Below are 21,759 nucleotides of genomic sequence, written 5' to 3'. Positions count from 1 at the left end.
GCCTCTTTCACATTTTCCCCGTCTTTGACCAGATCGCTCTTGATTCAGTCTAAATAGCTGCCTCTGTGCACTTCCTTCCTGCCAGTCATCCTCTGCTTTACCAGACTGTCTCACAGAATCTCCGTCTAGCTCTAGTCAATTGCATCCTTTGATACGTTTCATCTCTAGCACCTTTTACACATCTGGTTTGACAGGACCCAGTCTGATTAAACAATCCACAAGAACACACTATAAGCTCAATTCAGCATTGAAGACAGCAGGGTGGTTTGATCTAAATTAATATTTAATTTTTGATCTGAGCATGAGGATTTGATGGTCATGACCTGAGGTTTGTGTTTCTTTCAAAGTTCCCAACAGGGTGTTGCACAGCCTTAGTAACCGATGGCTTTCCTATTCAAGTTCCTGACCCACTGCCAGGAGGTAGATTGTTGCTTCTCTGTGTGCTGAAAAGTGTCAGCTTAGTAGCTTTTCCATCATGGCCTCCAGCTAATATTTTTAGATGGCCAAGATGTTATCAAAAATAGTATTTAGGTGGGTGACTTCGATTATTGCCTCTGGTTGACTACAGGACTATAATTTCTTGGGCTCAGCTGTGTCTGTTGTAATCCTCAATTTCTATAAATTCTTTGCAAGCCACTGCTCTGTGTGTTTTGCAGTAAGGGGCTGCGCATTTTTCAGTAGGTTCACCATGTAATGAAGATCCACAAAGACATGACTTATGATTGATGACTGTATTTAAGAAGCTATTTAAAGAGTATTAGGTTTCCATGTTCTTTTGCTCAGAATCAGCTTTTTAAACTGCTCTTTCTCAGCAGCTTCATTCTGACAGGGAACATTTTGTTTGCATTTCATTTTTATTTTTAGGCATTTGCAAATGAGCCTACCCTGAAGCAGTGACCTGCACTATCCAGAGGGGGGCAGGCCAATGTCAAAAATTCTTGCATCCATTCTACAAATATTCATCAAGCAAGGGAAGCATGGTGGACCCTGTTCTAGGCCCTGTAAATACAAGGATGTGTCAAGACAACCCTGTCCTTACCCGCAGGGAGATAATAGGCCAGTAAGAGTCTGCTTCTTTAATTATAATGATGATAGTTGCTGTGTAGGGGAAATACTAGGAGTTGTTAGAGCCCATACTGAGAAATCATCCAGTCCTGGGGGCTTTAGGAAGAACTTCTTGAAGAAGTGGTAACTAATCATCTATACAAATGATACATAGAATTTAATAAGATAAAGAAGCAAAAGGGGAAAGGTTGTGGGCAGGAAGAATACACAGAATAAATGAACTCCCTGAAAATAAAAGTGGGGAGGGGTAACATATCTGAAACTTGGAGGATGAGGATGAAAATAAGAGTTGAGCTTCAAGAGCTAGATAGGGACTGGATCATATGGTGGCCTAGGGGGCCAGTGACGTGAGTGTCATTTTTCTCTTCAGAGTATGGAGGAAGTCACCAAAAGACTGAAGCAGTGGAGTAGCAGTATCTGCTTGGTGTTTCTAAAAGAGACCCTTGGCTCTAGACTTCTATCATTGTAGTCTGGGTTGGAGGTGATGTTGGCTTGAAGTGGAGTTGGCCATGTAAATGGAGTAAAGTGACTACTTACGACAGATAATTGGGGAGTGAAATGGCAGTATTTAGGGGTTGAGTGGATGTAGTGGGTGAGGGAGAGGGAAGTATCAAAAATAACCAAGTTTCTTGGTATGGCACATAAAGTGAAGTAGGATGGACAATCAGATGTGGTCAGTGTGCCAACCTCTTTGCAAGCCAATAGGAAGCAGTTGCATCCATTGTTAATGAAGGGTAACCATTTGGATTCATGGTTGTCAATGACTTTGTAAATATAGCTAGCTCTTCCAGAGGAAGGAATGCCCAGAAGTGGGAGAGCTAAGGAATAGGTAGCTTTAGTTTATTCTAAACTCCAATCATATTATCTCTGGTGTCCAAATTGTTTCCTGGTAGTTCCCCATTCCTTTTAGCTAAGTTGACTGTATCTTCTGAGATGTGACTTTGACCATATGCGCCTTGTGTGTGCATCCTCAGTCACACAGTCATGCCCAGCTCTTTGTGACCCTTTGGACTGTAGCCCTCCAGGCTCCTCTGTCCATGAGATTTTCCAGGCAAGAATACTGGAGTGGGTTGCCATTTCCTCCTCTAGGGAATTTTCCCTATCTAGGGGTCAGACTTGCATCTCTTGCATCTCCTGCATTGGCAGGCAGATTCTTTACCACTGCACCACCTGGGAAGCCCAACGGGCCGGAAAGGAATCCCCTGGTAGTCCAGTGATTAGGACTCCATGCCTCCACTGCAGGGGGCACCAGGTATTTATTTATTGGCCACACTGTTCCACATGTGAGATCTTAGTTTCCAGTCCAGGGATCAAAACTGCATGCCCTGCATCTCTGCATTGGAAACATTGCCTCTTAACCAGTGAACCACCAGGAAGTCCCTGTATGTTACTTAGCATGTGACAAATTATACTTTTATCATCTGTTGATGAACTAGCTTCATATGTGAGTTGGTTTGTTACTTGGACTTAAGAACCTCTTCTTTTTAAAGTGTTTTCAGGAATCACATCTCCTTTGGTAACTACACTTTAACTTTCATTTGAGAACTACTTGTCTACCACTCTGGGTTCACAGAAGGCTGAAAAGCATCCTCCCTCCCCTATCTCCATGGCCACATTGTTTACTTCAAGGGCTCTGAAAAGGGGACCCAGCCTCAGCACTTTAATCAGAACTACTGAGAAGGAGATGGTCTTTTTTCAAAATTCTGGGATTTTGGCAGAAATAATAGTCATTTTGTAGCTTCTGGTGTTCATTTTACTGTTGGATAGGAGTCAGCCTGAAAACAAAGGTAACACAGAAGGTAGCAGAGCTAAGAGACACAGAAAAAGCTTCCTGATGTCATCATTAATCTGATCTCTATGTCCTTAGCTTTTTCAGTTACAACCCAACATATTCCTTTCTGTTTAAGTGAGTTTTGAGCTCAGTTTTCCGTCACTTGCAAATAAGAACTCTTTCAAGTATAATTATCTGAGAAAGCAGATCAACAGTCAGAGTGAATGACTGACGATGATAAACATTTATTTAGCTCTTCCCATGTATAAGGTGCCATGCTTTATTTAAATTTAATTTTCTCAACAGCCCTATGACATAGTTATGATGATCCCCAATTTACGGATGAATTAAGTGAGATTCAGTTAGGATTAAAACCTAGGCAGCCTGACTCCAAAGTCCATGTTTCACCCTACTTCCCTAGAGTAGGAAAAGATTCCATTATTACTGACAAAATGACAGTACCTGCCTGAGAATCATAACCAGTTTCTCTATATGTCCAGTATATATTTTCTGCAAGGGAGAGGAAACAGCAGCGATTTCTCCCTTATAGGAAATATACCTTTTCCCTGGGTTAACTCATGTGAAGTATCACCATTTAAAATCTAAACATCATCACATGTTGACTACTCTAAAAGAGTTTTCAATCTCAACCAACACTGCAAACCAACAAAGGCAAAATATCTCTCTGGTTTTAGACCTATATAACCAAGTACCTCTTTGATGTCTCAAGTTAGTTGTTTCCCTGGAATCTCAAACTTTACATGATTCATGATTCCCAAATGCCACCTCTACCTGTTCCTCTTGCTGGCTTTCCCATTTCAATCAATGACAGCCCCAAGTGTTAATACTTGGCTTCTCAAGATCATAGTGAAGGAGAACTCCCTGGTCTCTCCTCTCCCCACTTTCTCTGTGTCCCATTCACCAGCAGGTTGCCAGTTCTGTCTATAAATTGTATCCGAAAACTATTCACCAGCCACGTTAGCCTTCTACAGGTTCTTGGGACATTCCAAACCCTTTTGTGTACTAGGACATTTATTTTTTTCAGCTTTATTGAGCATACTTGACAAATGAAAGTGTAAGATATTTAAAATGTACATCATGATGATTTAATAAATGTATACATTCTGAAAGGATTCTTCCCATCTACCATCTTGTTAATTCTTCCCATCCGTCACCTCACATATTTATATTTTTTCTTTTTAAGTAAGAACATTTAAGTTCTTAGGGGAGGAAATGGCAATCCACTCCAGTATTCTTGCTTGGAGAATCCCAGGGACAGAGGAGCCTGGCGGGCTACAGTGAATGGGGTTGCGAACAGCTGGACATGACTGAGCACACATACATTTAAGTTCTACTCTTCCACCAAATTTTCATTGTACAACACAGTGTTATCAACTATAATCACCATGTTATGCATTAGATCCTCAGACCTCATTCATCTTATAGCTGAAAGTTTGAGAAAGTTTTCTTATGTAATTGTTTTAAGTCTACAACTTCCTTTCATAGGAAGAGAGGAGTTACTTCTTATAAGTGAGTAAATTGCTATCTCAAACTCATTTTGATTGATGCAAGTAACTCATCCTTTTCTAAATGGATTGTAGGACATTTATTCCTGAGGTTTCTAATCTTGATGTGATTTCCCTGGTTCTTTCTCTGGCTAGCTTCTTCTTATATTTCAGTGCTCAGTTAAAAAATCTCTCTTCCCAAAGCTCTTCCCAGTCTGCTCCGTCTAAATCTGTACTTCTTTCCACTGCCAGTCACTTTCTATCATATCATTCTATTTATAGTTCTTATCTCAAATTGGAATTTTTATATACGAATTTTCTGACTTCTTTTCTGTGTCTTCCTCTAGAATATAAGTTTCTTGAAAGCGGATCCCTTATTCCTTTAGTGGACCTTTGTATTTCCCTACAAAATGCAATGCCTGGCACATTGTAGGCACTCAGTGACCGTGTAAGCTGAATGAACACATGAGCACATGGAGAGAGGAACAGTATAGTTAGAGTACCAGATCAGCGCCACTCTCCTTATCTAGCTATATGTCACTGACTAAGTCACTGAACCTCGCTTGATTTTGTTCTCCAAAAAAAGAGGGAAGGAGCTAATGGCAACCATGTTGCCCTCCCCAACCAGCAGGATCACTAGGCCTTTAACTAGAAGGAGCAAGAGCAGTGCAAATATTCAGGGAAAATTGTAATTCATGACCCATGACTCAGGAGGCAGGAGATCAGAACTACAAACCGATGACAAAAATGACAGTGTGGGGCCCAAGAAAGAGCCCACTTGTAACATTTCCAGAGTAATTAGTGCCATGCAGAGTGAAACATTATCTAAATCTGTTGCAGAAATACACTCCACCATGGGGAATTGTCTTTAAGTATTAGAAAGAATGTTCCAGAATCCAGTGTTCATGCTAATGTCTACCACTTGAGTCCAGGGTTCACTGTTCTGGGTCTCTTCACTCAGTATAATTTTTGTGCCCAGCAAAATTAAATTCTCAGGCAGAATAATTACATGTAAATGCTTCTGGGCTATTAGTCTCAAGGGGCCAATTTTCTAGCCATTTGTTGCCATCTGAAATGTCAAATTTATTACACTGAGGGCATGGTAATACATACAGCATCCTTTCCTAAATAAGATATGAAAGGCGCTAATCAGTACTGTGGCTGCAAATGGGAAAGGCAGTAAGATGTTGCTCTAGCTAATAAAGTGAGCTAAATTAATTACATGGATTATTTTCAGGAAAAGCAAGCATTCTCACAATAGAAGTACTACCTAAACAGAGATTCCTCAGTTCAAAGGCTGTCTGCTCTTGAGAAGGCTAATTATTCCCCATCCCTCTTACATTTTTTTAGATTTCCAGGGTCCAAGAGAAAAGGCACTGTGCAAAAGTGCCTGACTTTTTATTGCCTTATTCTGTGATCTTGGACAGGTCATTTACCCTCTCTGATCTTAAGCTTCAGTTTCTTGTAAAGACAAAAAAATTGTGTTGCTCTGGTGGTATCCTTGAGGACCAAATGGAGGAAACTGTTTAAGAACATTAAAAGCATATTACATCAGTGTCGAAACTATGCTCTATGCAGTGGGCATTTGTTGATTTTCACCTGTCCAGTGTCATTTTATTAATGATAAAAGACATTACACTTAATTTTGAGGAAATGCTCCTTCCTTTATTTTATCCACATAGTTCAGTCTGCTATTCCTAAAAGTTTAGAAATGGTTACATGACCCAGGGTTGGCCCACTGAGCATTCTTTACCTCGGCCTTAGTGATCAGGTCACAGGAGGAATGTGACTGAGACCAGGGCAATGAGACTTCATTCTGTGATGAGGAAAAAGAGAAAACTTTTGCCATTAGCAATGCAATCTTGTGGGGTATAAACAGTGGTGCAGAACAGACAGGGGAGGGTAGTGATGAGCTGGAAAGACATCTTTTAAGACCCTGGATCCGGCCTACTGATCCAACACTAAATGCTTCATTGAATGCCTGATCTGTGTCAGACACAAACAGAAGCATAAGGATTCATCACTGTATGAAACAAGTAAGTCTTTCTCTTCTGGAATTCACATTTCTATTATATAAGCCATTAAGTTTTTCATTCAAGTTCTCTTAATTTGCTTTCTTCCTTGATCCTGAAATCTAGGATTTGATTTCCTAATGTATAAAATGGAAAACATACCTGTTTGGCTGAAATATTGTGAAATCAATGTCTTCACAATCTTTGACATATAGTAGGTGCTAAATAAACAATATTAAAGTGGACAGTAGTCATTATTTTTGGCCACCTGACATCTAAATCCCTTTCCTTTGGGGAATCTCCCCCCGTAGGAGTCAGAGGCCATTTAGAGGCTGGCAGTGAGCCCCCGTGCAGTTAGGCCTGCACTCCTGGCTGAGGCATCACAAATCGATGCCTCTGACACAGACTCTGAGTCTGAAACACATTAAGCCATGAAATGCCGACTTCTGTCTGGGGAGAGTGGTGTAGGGTGGCAGGTGCATGAGATCTTAGAGTAGGCAGGGACAGCAGTTTTGGCAGCAAAATCCAAAGCACTGCCTGACAGCAGCTGACAGAGCAAACTGCAGAGTCTGGCTGTGGAACCTGCGTACCCTCAGCAGACTGTCCCTGAAAAGACACGATTCCAGGCTGAATCACTTCAGATATGTGGTTCTCTGGGTTTCCTAAGGAATATTAGAAATTACCCAGTATCCTCTGAGAACATTCTTTTCTGGTGTACTCAATGGATGATGATAAGACCTGTGTTGTATGGAAAAAAATAAACACTTTCAGTTTGTAATGTAGAGAATAGAAGAGGGGTTAATGGGGAAGTGAGAGTAGTATGGGGTGATCATACACACATAATTGACTGGAGATGTATTTATACATTTTTAACTTAATATATTTCTTTATTCAAATGTATTTATTTGGATGTGTCAGATCTTAGTTGCTGCAGTCAGGATCTTTCACTGCAGCACATGGACTCTAAGAGAGGTGTGTGGGCTTAGTTGCCCCAAGATGTTTGTGATCTTAGTTCCTGGACCAGGGATTCTTAACCACCAGACCACAAGGGAAGTCTCCAGCACTTTTTTAGAGAGTGATACAATTATTAATAACATTACTGTGCATAGTTGTTAGGACTTAAAATCGATCAAGGGTTCATTATACAACTTATAATTGTTGTTTATCATTCACATTTTGCTCCGTTAGGTTTTTGTGGCAAGCTTGTGACTTCCCTGGTGGCTCAGATGGTAAAGTGTGTGCCTACAATGCAGGAGACCCAGGTTTGATTCCTGGGTCAGGAAGATCCTCTGGAGAAGGAAATGGCAACCCACTCCAGTACTCTTGCTTGGAAAATCCCATGGATGGAGGAGCATGGTAGGATACAGTCCATGGGGTCGCAAAGAGTCAGACATGACTGAGAGACTTCACTTTCACTTTTGTGTATATTGTAAATGCAAGTTTGTTACTGTAAAATTTTCAAAAATGACACATTGTAAAATTTCTCATTTCTGAAAGAGCCCCCCACAAAGATCCACCTTGTCAACTATCAGGTAAAAAAAAGAGAACATATTTTAGAGGAAATAATACCCACAGAACTAAAAAAAAAAAAATGCCACCAGAAAGTGTAGAGTCTGCTCTTCCAGGGGAAAGAACAGTAAAATACAGTCTATTTGTCACAGATGTTCTTTACCCCTGCACATAGGGGCCTGCTAGACTGCCTGCCTCTCACTCTACCAAAATATTAGAATGCTTTTGTATAACATGTTTCAAATAAGAACATTAAGGGAGAAAAAGTTGTTGAAATTTACTCAAATGCATGTGTTTCAATATTCATTTACATAACAAATCACCGGTCACAGGCATTAGTTTCTGCAAAACCCTCTGGTCAATAATGTGTTGAGTGACATGGGATGGTGAGATGTGATAAGGATGACATGGGCTGGTAGTATGTCTCTCTAGCAGAAAGGAACATAAGAGAGATATTGCAGGTAAAATTGACATGACAGTTTCTTCAGCCATTAGATCATGTACAGTACATAAATATTGAGATTTCTTGGCTTTAGATGCTAATGCTATTAATATTTCTCCAGCTAGAGGTATTTTGACTGCAGGGAGTACAATTCAGCTGCATATTTTAAAAAATGGGTCAAAGAACAACTAGGGGGTAAAATTCAAGATTGGATTCCCACATCTAGGTAGGGTAAGAGCTTTCTCCATTTTTGTCCTTTCAAGTTGGTGAGACAGATTTTTTCCAGGAGTCCTGTATGCTGATGACATCCAGGTATTTTGCAGATGGTAAATATGAAAGAAAAGTGCTCCCAGATAAGTCATGAGCACAGCTCATCACAAGGTTCTTTGGTGCTTTTCTCGCCATCCTGGATGCAGTTAGGCCAGCCTCACAAGCCACTCATGAGCAAGAGGTGGAGCACAATTCAGAGACGGTAATCGCTTCTTACTGAGATGTTTAATTTCTTCCCTTAAATTCATTAAAAGTTTCTCAAACAAATAAAATATAATTGATACAAATCCCCTCTCCTTTTCTTCTGTAAATTATTAAGAAGTTGTAATTGCTTCCCAACCCCCAGGAAGCTCTTGTCTCTAGGAATAAAGTGTTAGTGTGTGACTCCCTGGCAATTGTTATTATTCTGATGAATTAATTTACTCTAATTAGTTTAAAGCTGATTAACAGAAATAGAAAGCTGAGCAAAAGAAAGGTTTGAAAACAACATTTTCCTCAGTGGGTTGTAAGAACTTTTCATGTGCTTAACAATTTGGCCACTGAAAATGAAATCTTGTTAGAAACTAAACACAATGCATAAATCAGGATACAACTAATATGATTCCTAAAAGGCACATTACTTCATATTCTATTTTTCTGAAAGTAAGAAATCAACTATAATTTTTCTCTTCCACTGGAAGTCTCCAAAGTGAATTCTAAAGTACTCCCCTGAATCAGAGAGATATGACTGAAATTGAAGCTCAGAAATGGTTGGTTTTGCTTAAGCAAAATCAGTGCCTGCTGGGGATGCTTCAGGGATTTTGAAAAAGTTCTATTCTCCCAGGAAGTAGCTTTTTCAGCCCAAGTCACCCTGGCTAGAATTCCACCATGACAGAAGGGTCATCCTTGAGTTACTTTCTCCAGGTCTTTAAATGGTCTGTTCACCCAGGAGGGCTTTTTCTCCTTTGAGCTCAGCCTGCGGGTGAACGGGTACAGGGAGATTCTGAAAACTGGGATGGAGTTGACTTTGGAAGATATAGAGCCAGTATGACCTTTAAGGTAAACTGGGAACAAATGGTGGAGGCCGTGGGGTTTAGATTTAGTTTTCTAGGATTTGGAGACTTTGGGGGTTTTTGAAGAAAACAGTGACAAAGTCTGAATGGTGTCACTTGGTGGCATACGAAGGGTGAATTTGGAGAGGGGGGACTGAAGGATGGAAGGCAAGTTAGGAGATCCAGATAAAAAGTAGGGATGGCCAGAGAGCAGGCAGTGGAAGTGGCAAGGAGGGGTTAGTCAGTGTGTGTCGTGTTAGTTGCTCAGTTGTGTCTGACTCTTTGTGACCCCACGCTCTCTGTCCATGGAGTTTTCCAGGCCAGGCAAGAATACTGGAGTGGGCTGCCATTCCTTCCTCCAGGGAGTCTTCCTGAGCCAGGGATCGAACCTGGATCTCTTACACTGCAGGCAGATTCTTTACCATCTGAGGCACCCGGGATTTGAAAATGTTTCTGGGTTGAAATGGACAGGATTTAGTGAGGAATAGGGGTATATTTGGAGAGACCCAGAAGCTTTGGTCTTGGATAACTTGAAGAGTAAGGTCATCAAGTGAGATAGGAAGGGAACAAAGACCCACAGCTCATGCCCAGAGTCTAAGATAATGGGCTTGGTTTTAGACAAACAGCTAATGCTGATTTTATTTATTTTTTCTTTTTAAAAATTCTTTATTGGGTGTACATGTGTTCTCCATCCTGATAATGCTGATTTTAAATGTGATGGACTTCTGGGGAGAATAATCTGAATTTCCTGTACAGAAGATATTGGTCAAACTCATTTATCTTCTGAACTAGCCAGCAAATAAATAAATAAGGCTGGCTGGAATTTAGAGCCATTGGGTTGGAGAATATGTTCCATATAAAGGGGCAGCTACCCCTCTGCTCTAGCACGTTGCTGCTGGGTAAGAATGGGGCTGGGATTGTCCAATCATCCAATTCCTTAAGAGAAGCCAGAAATCAAATGTTACATAAAGTCTCCTTATCCTTAAATGTTGGCAACTGATTCCATTCAGTTCTGTTTTTGTTTTTTTTTTTTTTTCTTTCTTAAAACTCTAAGTAAGCCAATCCCAGCAAGTCTGCAGAGCAGCCCTGAGGGCAATGAGTTTGAGGTTGATGAACTAATCTGCATAACCGTGGAGAGGTGCAGAAGGGGAAGACAGCTAAAGATGGGTCTCTGGGGAAAGTGTTTTCTGAGCAGCTGTAAGTTTGGAGCACAATGCTAGCAACAGTGGTAGATGTAATCTATGGCCGCTGTTCTCCAGAAGCTGACAGCTGGGCTTGCCAGGCCAGTGAAACAGCCAGAGAAGAATGTAGCATGCTTGGTGATCAAGGGCTATAGATAATATGATTTCAAGAAATGGAGAGATGAGCACTGACCAGAAGACTTAAGGGAGATGAAATGAAAGCTCTGATTCTCAAATAGATGAAGAAGAGCTTTTTGAAGAGGAGGCAGAGGATACACAAAGAATTAGAGAATTTTCTCCAAGCTCCATTTCCAAGTCAATAACTGCAATTCAACAGGTTCTGTGTTTCCTCCTGGGAGGTAGCCATGGAGTTTCTGAGAGCAGGTGGGAAGAAGAAATTACAAGTGGAACCTGTCTCCACACTAATGATCACTCACCGACCAGGTTGAGCTACTTCTCTCATATTATCTTTGAAGTTTTTTTTTTTTTTTTTTTTCCTGCTCCAATAGCTAGGCCCCTGGCATCTAGCTTAAGAATTAAAAATCAATAAAAAATTTTAAAAAGCCCTAACAGTTTCCATTAGGAGAAAACACATTCTCTCCAAAAGGAGAGAGAGAATCCCTGAAGCTGGAGCATCTCCTCCACTGTTGGTTTACTTCGGATTGCCCGAGGGGTGTGAAAAGTGGTGAACAGGACAGTAAGAGTCTTAGGATAGAGGAGGATTCTCCAAAGGGGAGATTTGTCGTGTTTTTCATGACTTGGCTTTGGGGATACAGCAGAATGTCAAATAGCATTTTGCCTGATAACACACTGTATTTGCTTCCTGATTTCTTGTCTCTCTTTTTCTAGTCTTTGCTATTTCCCACCTTCCCCCACCCCGCCCCCGTCCCCACACATCTCTGACATTAGTAATGAGAACAGATTTATTTGTTGGGGGAATAAAGAAAATAGTGTCTTTGTCCAGGGTTGGTATCAATCATTTCATTTAAATGAGCTTTTTGTTGATAGGCAGAATCAATTTGTGAACCACATTTGATTACTTCAGTTCAATTACTGCTGAAAGCAGCTTCCAGGCTCAGGTGAGGAGGACTGAGAATATATATTTTTTTGTGTTTCCCCATCTGTGAGGGAGAATTTGAGAGTGTAGCAGCCTCACAGAAAACAGCATGATATTTGTCACTGTTCAGCTTTGGTCAGGCATTGTTTTGGGGGAAGGAAACCATTTCAGAGGGAAGATGCACTGTTTTCCATATATAGGTAGAGATTTGCATCTCTTGACTTTCCAATCAATTTCCAGTATGTTTGGGTAAAAGAAAATATGACCATATTTTTCTCACAACAGCATGGATTCTCATACCTGATGCAATTTTGAAATGCCGGGCTGCACTCTGCAAACAGAGGGAATGGGAAGGAATGGACCAAGGGGAGGAGGACCACAGTGCAAAACCCTAGAGGGCACTGTTCCCACCAGGTTTGTCCAGGACTGCCAGTTCCACGTCCAGTGATGTATGTGGTAGATCAAACCCAAGGTTCCCATATGAGTCCTTAGAGCCAAAATAATATTCTTCCCAAGCGATATTGTCCTTTCTATTATAGGAGAGACAGTTTCCACTGTACACAGTCAATGAGTACTTGAGAGAGTGGTCAAAAGTCTCATTTCAGAGAGAAGGCTAAAATACTAATGACATTTAATTGCTTTCTGGATGACTTTGAAAAGTCAGATTTTAAGACATTCTTTGGGTATTAGGTGAATCCTTTCTTTTTTCCCCTCTTTTAAAGGATTCTGTCTCTTCCTTCAGTGAGAAAGTAAGTAAGCAAGCATTAGAGCAATCGCAGGATTATTCCTCTGGGTTCACAGAAACAGTTACTGTTACACAAGTCAGAAAACAGTGCAATTATGTACATGCCTCAAGTTACAAACAACAGATTAAAGGCATCCCTAACCCAGATGGTCCAGTTTTCTTCCTTCTTCCTTTCTCCAAGCCCCAACATGGGCTGCTCTCTCCAGAGAGTTACTGAGATGTCCAAGTCAGAGAGTATTGATCTGGTTGAATTCAAGAAGAATTCAATTCTTGAAATCAAGAAGAATTCACCATGGAATTTATCAAGCACATTGGGAATTGATTATCTGCATGATATTGAGCTCTGTGCTTGTGGTGCAAAGATAAGTAAAACACATTGCTTGACAACAAGAAGCTAGTAGAAAAGAGAGACAGACACAGAAATAGGAAATTTTAATCTGATGTGATGAGTAGTAAGCCATAAAATATCATGGGTCTTTAACTCTGCCTGGAAGTCTAGGGAAGGCAACCTGCAGAAGATGACATGATGAATCTTGAAGGGATGGGAGGAAGCAATCAGAGGAAAGAGGGAACATCAGTGTGCAAAGGAGGACCTTTAGTTAGCATTCATCGAGTGCTTTCCCTTCACTAAGCTATGCCTTACACACATTCATTCACAGAATTTTCACAACAACCCTGTAAGTTATGTATCTTTAACTCTATACGTGAAAAACCTAAGGCTTTAAGAAGCCCAAGTTAATATTGCTGCTGTCTGGAAGAGATAGGATTTAAATCCAAGACCTGATTCCAAAGCTCAGCAGTTTACCCATTCTAGTATACTGCCTCTCTGGCTCACAAGACGTACATTTTTGTGATTATTTCCTAAAAACAGAAAAATCTCATAGTCTCTTTATAGGAAACGTGTGTACACCTATTTGGTAAAGAGTGAGGAAGAAGAGAGAAAATGGAAAGTAGATGTAATCAGCGGTCAGTGACAATTGGAAATTAATAGGAAATTGTGTGACATAAAGTAAGAAAATAGGAAGAATAGAACTGGATTAATACAAGACTTAAAGTGTGTCCAAATAGATGAAGGTTGTGAATAGTCCCCCCCCCCCCCCGTAGGATCCACCTGATCACACTCTCTCCATCACTCAGTCACTTAGGTCCAGCAACACTGGCCCTCTTTTCTTTTGCTCCAAACACCACACTTACTTCTACTTGAGGTCTCTGCATTCTTGCCTCTTCTAGAATGGTCTCCCTCTACTTCTCATTTCCATCACCTCATAATTAACCTCCTCAAAGAGTTTTCCCTGACCTAATGAGCCCAAAAAATCTTCATCAAGTAACCCTATTTGATGTTCCCATAGCTTGTATTGTTCTCTGAAATGTCATATTTATGTATAAGCTATGTATGTACTGTCTGCCTCCCTCTCCTAAGATGTAAGCCTTAAGAGGATGAGGGTTTTGTTTTGCTTACTGTTGTGTTCCCAGCTCCTAAAATACTGCTTAGCCCACATATTGGTTGAATGAATGTTTTTGATGGTTGAAATACATTTGAGAAGTAGAATAGGCATTTGTTTGGTAATCTTCATTTTGCAGAGAGTAAAATGGGATTCTTTGCAGTAATACAACATGTTCAAGTTCAAATAATCAAAATAAATACAAGAGTCAAAAATGGACCCTGAGTCATCTTTGCTACTGCAGGTCCCTATCAGGAAAACTATTTGCTCGTCCCCTGCTTTCCTTCCCTTCTGACTCACAACTGGGGATGGAATTCTTAGATTATAAATGGTTTCTCTAATGACTAGGGTTATAATTCCTCCATCCCCTACTGAATACACCTCATTATTCATCTTCCTTTAATTCTCAGATAGATTTCCCTTTCTAAGATGTGGATCCTAGATTGACGGGTAGAAGTGGGTTGGGGAGTAGACTGTACATGAGAAGTCTGAGTCACGGTAGTGGCTCTTGCCGTGTGACCTTGGGTCCATCTCATCTCCTTTCTGGACCTATTAAACGAGGGGAATGACTCAATAACCTATGAGCAAATGACTCCTAGATGGACGTTTCAATACAAGGTTGGTAATGCTGGGTCTGGGTATGCCGTGTGTGAGTGTGTACATGTGCACATGTGTGTCTGCACACGTGGTGGTCTTAGAAGGATATCAGAAACTAATGCTGCAATTTTAAAGTCTTGAAAAAGACTCAGAATAGCTGTGGGTTGCTTTCATTTGTTTCAAGTGCACTGCTTAGTGAATCCCTATGGACTGAAAGAAGGCGTGAATGAAGATATTTGTGCAAACTTTCCTGCTTAGTGTCTTGGTATCATCTTATTTTCTGAAAGCAGCAAAAACTAATTTTAGCTAAACCAAGGAAGAGGAATGTTTTGGAAGGTTTTCAGTGGGTCTACAGAATCCAAAGGAGGCTGGAGGATCAAGCATGAGAATGGGCAGGAAAAGAATAGAGGAAGACTTGGAAAGAGGAAGAATGGCAGTGGTTCTCTCACAAGAATAGTTGTGTCAAGACCATCTTTCAACGACATCCACTTTGTAATGAAAACCTCCAATCACTTCTTATCAACTTCTCAGGGGTCAAAATCCTGGATGAGAGTGCCTGGACCCATCAGGCACTAGTGAGGAAAAACAAAACCATGCTAGCTATTTTAACAGAGAGACTTTAATGTAGGGTAAGGGTTGGTTGGTTAAAACAGAGGTTTGAGAATTGCTGTAGTGAAAATGTACACCAGGGCAACTCAGATTTAGTACCTGCAGGAAGAAGCTACTGACTAGGGCTGGGAAACAAGAGAAAACATTGTTGATCTTAGAATCAAAATGCTTGGATAAGAGGCATGGAAGAGCTGAATCCCAGATCTTTGATGGGAGGGCACTAGTCAGCCTCTGCTGGTATCTCAGGGGCTGGAAGTGGATCCCACAGAACTGGGGCTCAGATCTCAGGGGAGCAGGCACTGCCTGGCTGGTACCTCTGGGGAGTGAGATGAGGATGGTTCTAGGACTGCGGACAGAAGCTGGAAGGGAACTAGTTGCTGTCAGAATGAACTTCAGCTGCCGAGGTGAAGGGAGACATCTGGGTGATGCTGGAAGAAAAGCTAGCTAATGGGAAGAAGCAAGTTGGTTTTCTCCTCCTCCTGCATCCAGTTGCCCTATGACTGAACATCAGACTTGGATTACTGTGATATTGAATGGTTTGCCTTGGAAACGAATAGAGATCATTCTTTCGTTTTTGAGATTGCATCCAAGTACTGCATTTCAGACTCTTTTGTTGACCATGATGGCTACTCCATTTCTCCTAAGGGATTCCTGCCCTCAGTAGTAGATATAATGGTCATCTGAGTTAAATTCACCCATTCCAGTCCATCTTAGTTCTCTGACTCCTAGAATGTTGACGTTCACTCTTGCCATCTCCTGTTTGACCACTTCCAATTTGCCTTGATTAATGGACCTAACATTCCAGGTTCCTATGCAGTATTGCTCTTAACAGCATCAGACCTTGCTTCTATCACCAGTCACATCCACAACTGAGTATTGTTTTTGCTTTGGCTCCATCTCTTCATTCTTTCTGGAGTTATTTCTCCACTGATCTCCTGTAGCATATTGGGCACCTACCGACCTGGGGAGTTCATCTTTCAGTGTCCTATCTTTTTGCCTTTTCATAGTGTTCATGAGGTTCTCAAGGCAAGAATATTGAAGTGGTTTGCCATTCCCTTCTCCAGTGGAGCACATTCTGTCAGACCTCTCCACCATGACCTGTCTGTCTTGGGTGGCTCCACATGACATGGCTTAGTTTCATTGAGTTAGACAAGGCTGTGGTCCATGTGATCAGATTGGCTAGTTGTCTGTGATTGTAGTTTCAGTCTGTCTTCCCCCTGATGCCCTATCTCAGTGCCTACCATCTTACTTGGGTTTCTATTACTTTGGACATGGGGTATCTCTTCACAGCTACTCCAGCAAAGTGTAGCTGCCACTCCTTACTTTGAACATGGGGTATCTCCTCTCAGCCGCCATTCCTGACCTTGGACATGGGGTATCTCCTCTCGGCCTCCTGACCTTGGACATGGGGTAGCTCCTCTTGGTGGCTCCTGCACAGCCGCCACTCCTGGAATCCCTTAGAAGAAAAGGAGTAGCCATTATAGTCAACAAAAGAGTCCAAAATGCAGTACTTGGATGCAATCTCAAAAATGACAGAATGATCTCTGTTCGTTTCCAAGGCAAACCATTCAATATCACAGTTATCCAAATCTATGCCACGACCAGTAATGCTGAAGAAACTGAAGTTGAATGGTTCTATGAAGACCTATAAGACCTTTTAGAATTCGCACCCAAAAAAGATGTCCTTTTCATTATAGGGGACTGTAATGCAAAAGTAGGGAGTCAAGAAACACCTGGAGTAACAGGCAAAGTTGGCCTTGGAGTACAAAATGAAGCAGGGCAAAGGCTAACAGAGTTCTGCCAAGAGAACGCACTGTTCATAGCAAACACCCTCTTCCAAAAAAACAAGAGAAGACTCTACACATGGACATCACCAGATGGTCGACATTGAAAGCAGATTGATTCTATTCTTTGCAGCCAAAGATGGAGAAGCTCTATTCAGTCAGCAAAAACAAGACTAGGAACTGACTGTGGCTCATATCATGAACTCCTTATTGCCAAATTCAGACTTAAATTGAAGAAAGTAGGGAAAACTACTAGACCATTCAGGTATGACCTAAATCAAATCCTTTATGATTGTACAGTGGAAGTGAGAAATAGATTTAAGGGACTAGATCTGATAGAGTCCCTGACGAACTATGGAATGAGGTTAATGACATTGTACAGGACACAGGGATCAAGACCATCCTCAAGATAAAGAAATGTGAAAAAGCAAAATGGCTGTCTGGGGAGGCCTTACAAATAGCTGTGAAAAGAAGAGAAGTGAAAAGCAAAGGAGAAAAGGAAAGATACAAACATCTGAATGCAGAGTTCCAAGGGATAGCAAGGAGAGATAAGAAAGCCTTCAGTGATCAGTGCAAAGAAATAGAGAAAAACAATAGACTGGGAAAGACTAGAGATCTCTTCAAGAAAATTAGAGATACCAAGGGAACATTTCATGCAAAGATGGGTTCAATAAAAGACAGAAATGGTATGGGTCTAACAGAAGCAGAAGATATTAAGAAGAGGTAGCAAGAATATGCAGAACTGTACAAAAAGATCTTCATGACTGAGATAATCACGATGGTGTGATCACTCAAGTAGAGCCAGACACCCTGGAATGTGAAGTCAAGTAGGCCTTAGGAGTAATCACTACGAACAAAGCTAGTGGAGGTGATGGAATTCCAGTTTAGCTAATTAAAATCCTGAAAGATGATGCTGTGAAAGTGCTGCACTCAATACACCAGTAAATTTGGACAACTCAGCAGTGGCCACAGGACTGGAAAAGGTCAGTTTTCATTCCAATCCCAAAGAAAGGCAATGCCAAAGAATGCTCAAACTACTACACAATTGCATTCATCTCACACGCCAGGAAAGTAATGCTCAAAATTCTCCAAGCTAGGCTTCAGCAATACGTGAACTGTGAACTTGCAGATGTTCAAGCTGGTTTTAGAAAAGGCAGAGGAACCAGAGATCAAATTGCCAATATCTGCCGGATCATGGAAAAAGCAAGACAGTTCCAGAAAAAACATCTATTTCTGCTTTATTGACTATGACAAAGCCTTTGACTGTGTGGATCACAATAAACTGTGGAAAATTCTGAAAGGGGTGGGAGTACCAGACCACCTGACCTGCCTCGTGAGAAACCTCTATGTAGGTCAGGAAGCGACAGTTAGAATTGGACATGGAACAACAGACTGGTTCCAAATAGGAAAAGGAGTACGTCAAGGCTGTATATTGTCACCCTGCTTATTTAACTTCTATGCAGAGTACATCATGAGAAACGCTGGGCTGAAAGAAGCACAAGCTGGAATTAAGATTGCCGGGAGAAATATCAATAACCTCAGATATGCAGATGACACCACCCTTATGGCAGAAAATGAGGAGGAACTAAAAATCTTCTTGAAAGTGAAAGAGGAGAGTGAAAAAGTTGGCTTAAAGCTCAACATTCAGAAAACGAAGATCATGGCCTCTGGTCTCATCGCTTCATGGGAAATAGATGGGGGAACAGTGGAAACAGTGTCAGACTTTATTTTTTGGTGCTCCAAAATCACTGCAGATGGTGATTGCAGCCATGAAATTAAAAGACGCTTACTCCTTGGAAGAAAAATTATGACCAATTTAGATAGCATATTCAAAAGCAGAAACACTACTTTGCCAACAAAGGTCCATCTAGTCAAGGCTATGGTTTTTCCTATGGTCATGTATGGATGTGAGAGTTGGACTGTAAAGAAAGCTGAGTGCCAAGGAATTGATGCTTTTGAACTGTGCTGTTGGAGAGGACTCTTGAGAGTCCCTTGCACTGCAAGGAGATCCAACCAGTTCATCTTAAGGGAGATCAGGTCTGAATATTCATTGGTAGGACTGATGCTGAGGCTGAAACTCCAATACTTTGGTCACCTGATCCAAAGTGCTGACTCATTGGAAAAGACCTTGATGCTGGGAGGGATTGGGGGCAGCAGGAGAAGGGGATGACAGAGGATGAGATGGTTGGATGGTATCACCAACTCAATAGACATTAGTTTGAGTGAACTCCAGGAGTTGGTGATGCCCAGGAAGGACTGGCGTGCTGTGGTTCATGGGGTCGCAAAGAGTCAGACATGACAGCGACTGAACTGAACTGAACATCAGAATCCCTCTGAGAATGAGGAGACATGGTCAGCAGAACCCCAAGTATAGCTTTACAAGTTGGGTAGAGAAGTGGGTTTAATGCTGAGGGATAGTAACTTCAAAATCTGCAGAGCATATTGTGGCAGACCTTAGGCCCGGTGCTCACTTTCTGTCTTGCTGGAGCAGGAATTGGAGAAACATTTCGTTTTTCTTCTGTCACTAAAAATGGCCTCCTGGAACTGTTGCTCAGTGCTATATCCATGGCATTTGTGTGTGCTAAATGGCTTCAGTCATGTTTGGGTGTTCGTGTCTTTGTGACCCTATGGTTTGTAGCCCACCAGGCTCCTCTGTCCATGGGGATTCTCCAGGCAAGAATACTGGAGTGGGTTGTCATAACCTCCCCCAGGGGATCATCCTGACCCAGGGATCGAACCTGTGTCTCAGACATTTCCTGCACTGGCATGTGGATTCTTTACCACCAGCACCACCTGGGAAGCCCCTGGGGGAGTACCCACTGGGAAGAAGTAATTCTCCATGAAGAAATACAGGTGATAGTAGACAGAAGAAATGGATGCTGGAGGAGCAAAATGCCAACCATCTACTCTGGCCTTTTAGTAAGAGCTGTTTGGTAAAGTGCTGAATGTTGGTATCCTTTTCCTTTCTGTATAAATATATGGAATTGACCCTTTGTCCTTTTACGACGTTAGATTTGGTTAATTGTGTCTATAAATTGCAGGCTATAAATTGCAGATGTCCTGTTTGGATGGGGATTTTAAATCCCCCATATTGAACTTTAATTGGGGCCAAATAAGGAAAAAAGTTTGGGGTTATTTTTTTCCGTGGTTTGGAGATTTATATAGGTTACTTAGAACCTGTTTATCTCTTCAGGCAGAAAGATAGTTGCTTAAATGGATTTTCATGCTTTGGCTTCAAAACACAAAGCCCTATGCAACTTGGTGTTTGTTTTGCAAATCCTTATCACACTCAAATTATTGTTTGAGGAAAGAGGGAGGAAAACAATTCATAGCAGTGTCCCTCACCTCCCCCAATTTCTCTATTTTATGTCTAAAGAGATACATGCAAACATGTAATAGATCAGCACTGGGAGGAATTCAATGCACGGTAATAGTACACAGGCAGCTTTGAATTTCTTGAAATTAAGAACATTGATTCTTTGCTGAAATGTGAGTTACGAATACTTTACTCCTTTTATTCTAGGTTTTCTAAAACAACCTGAGCTTATTTTTCTAATTCAGGTTTTTCGTTTGTATTTTATGCTATTTCACTCAGAAGACTTAGGCAGGCAGTTCCTTAAAATTAAAAGCTCTCATGGATTTCTTCAAAGATGGTTACAAGGAATTATTGACTGGCTAAACTACAACAGCCAAAAGGAAAGTCAATGGTCAATCTCACATACAAATTTACTACTTAAAAATGAAATTAAAATTGCCAACAGGAGACTTAAAAAATATACTGGGTTGGCCAAAAGGTTTGTTCAGGTTTTTCCTGAACAAAGCTTTTGGCTAACTCAACATATATATCAATTAAGTTTCTTCCTTCTCAGAAGTAAAATTATCAGCATTATAAGATTTTTATATACATGGGTGTACACACATATACATGAATATATTAAGAATAGAACTGCGATGTATATATTAGTCTAAAATTTCAGGTAATATATCAGAGATATTTTCTAGTTCATTACATGTAAATTGCTCCCTATTTCACACAGCATGATTTCCCATAATTTATTCAACTTTGCCCAGCAGTGGATATTGAGATCGATTGTATCCTTCTCTTTTGTTTTTTTTTTTTAATATAAATTTATTTATTTTAATTGGAGGTTAATTACTTATAACCCTGTATGCGAGACAGCAAAAGAGACACAGATATATAAAACAGTCTTTTGGACTCTGGGAGAGGGAGAGGGTGGGATGATTTGGGAGAATGGCATTGAAACATGTATAATATCATATATGAAACGAATCACCAGCCCAGGTTCGATGCATGATACTGGATGCTTGGGGCTGGTGCACAGAGATGACCCAGAGGGATGGTACGGGGAGGGAGGAGGGAAGGGGGTTCAGGATGGGGAACACATGCATACCTGTGGCGGATTCATGTTGATGTATGGCAAAACCAATACAATATTGTATCCTTCTCTTTTTCATCAGATACGATGCCATAGTGAATGGCTGCCTTGCACCTCTATCTTTACACATATGTGCCATAATTTCTAAAAGACCGGCATGGGGATACTGGTCTTTTACACAAGGACCCAGTTCAGAATCGTGCTGCATTTAACGTCTTATCTCTAGTTTTCTTCAATCTGAAGTAGTTCTCCAGACTTTATTTTCACAGCTTTGACACTTTTAAAACTAAGAAGGGCAGTTATTTTTATCTCTTTTTACCAGATTTTTATTTCCTGAAAGTG

The sequence above is a fragment of the Ovis aries genome, chromosome 5 (assembly GCF_016772045.2).
Source record: "Ovis aries strain OAR_USU_Benz2616 breed Rambouillet chromosome 5, ARS-UI_Ramb_v3.0, whole genome shotgun sequence".
In the NCBI taxonomy this organism is placed as follows: Eukaryota; Metazoa; Chordata; class Mammalia; order Artiodactyla; family Bovidae; genus Ovis; species Ovis aries.
Note: the sequence above shows the minus strand (reverse complement) of the source record.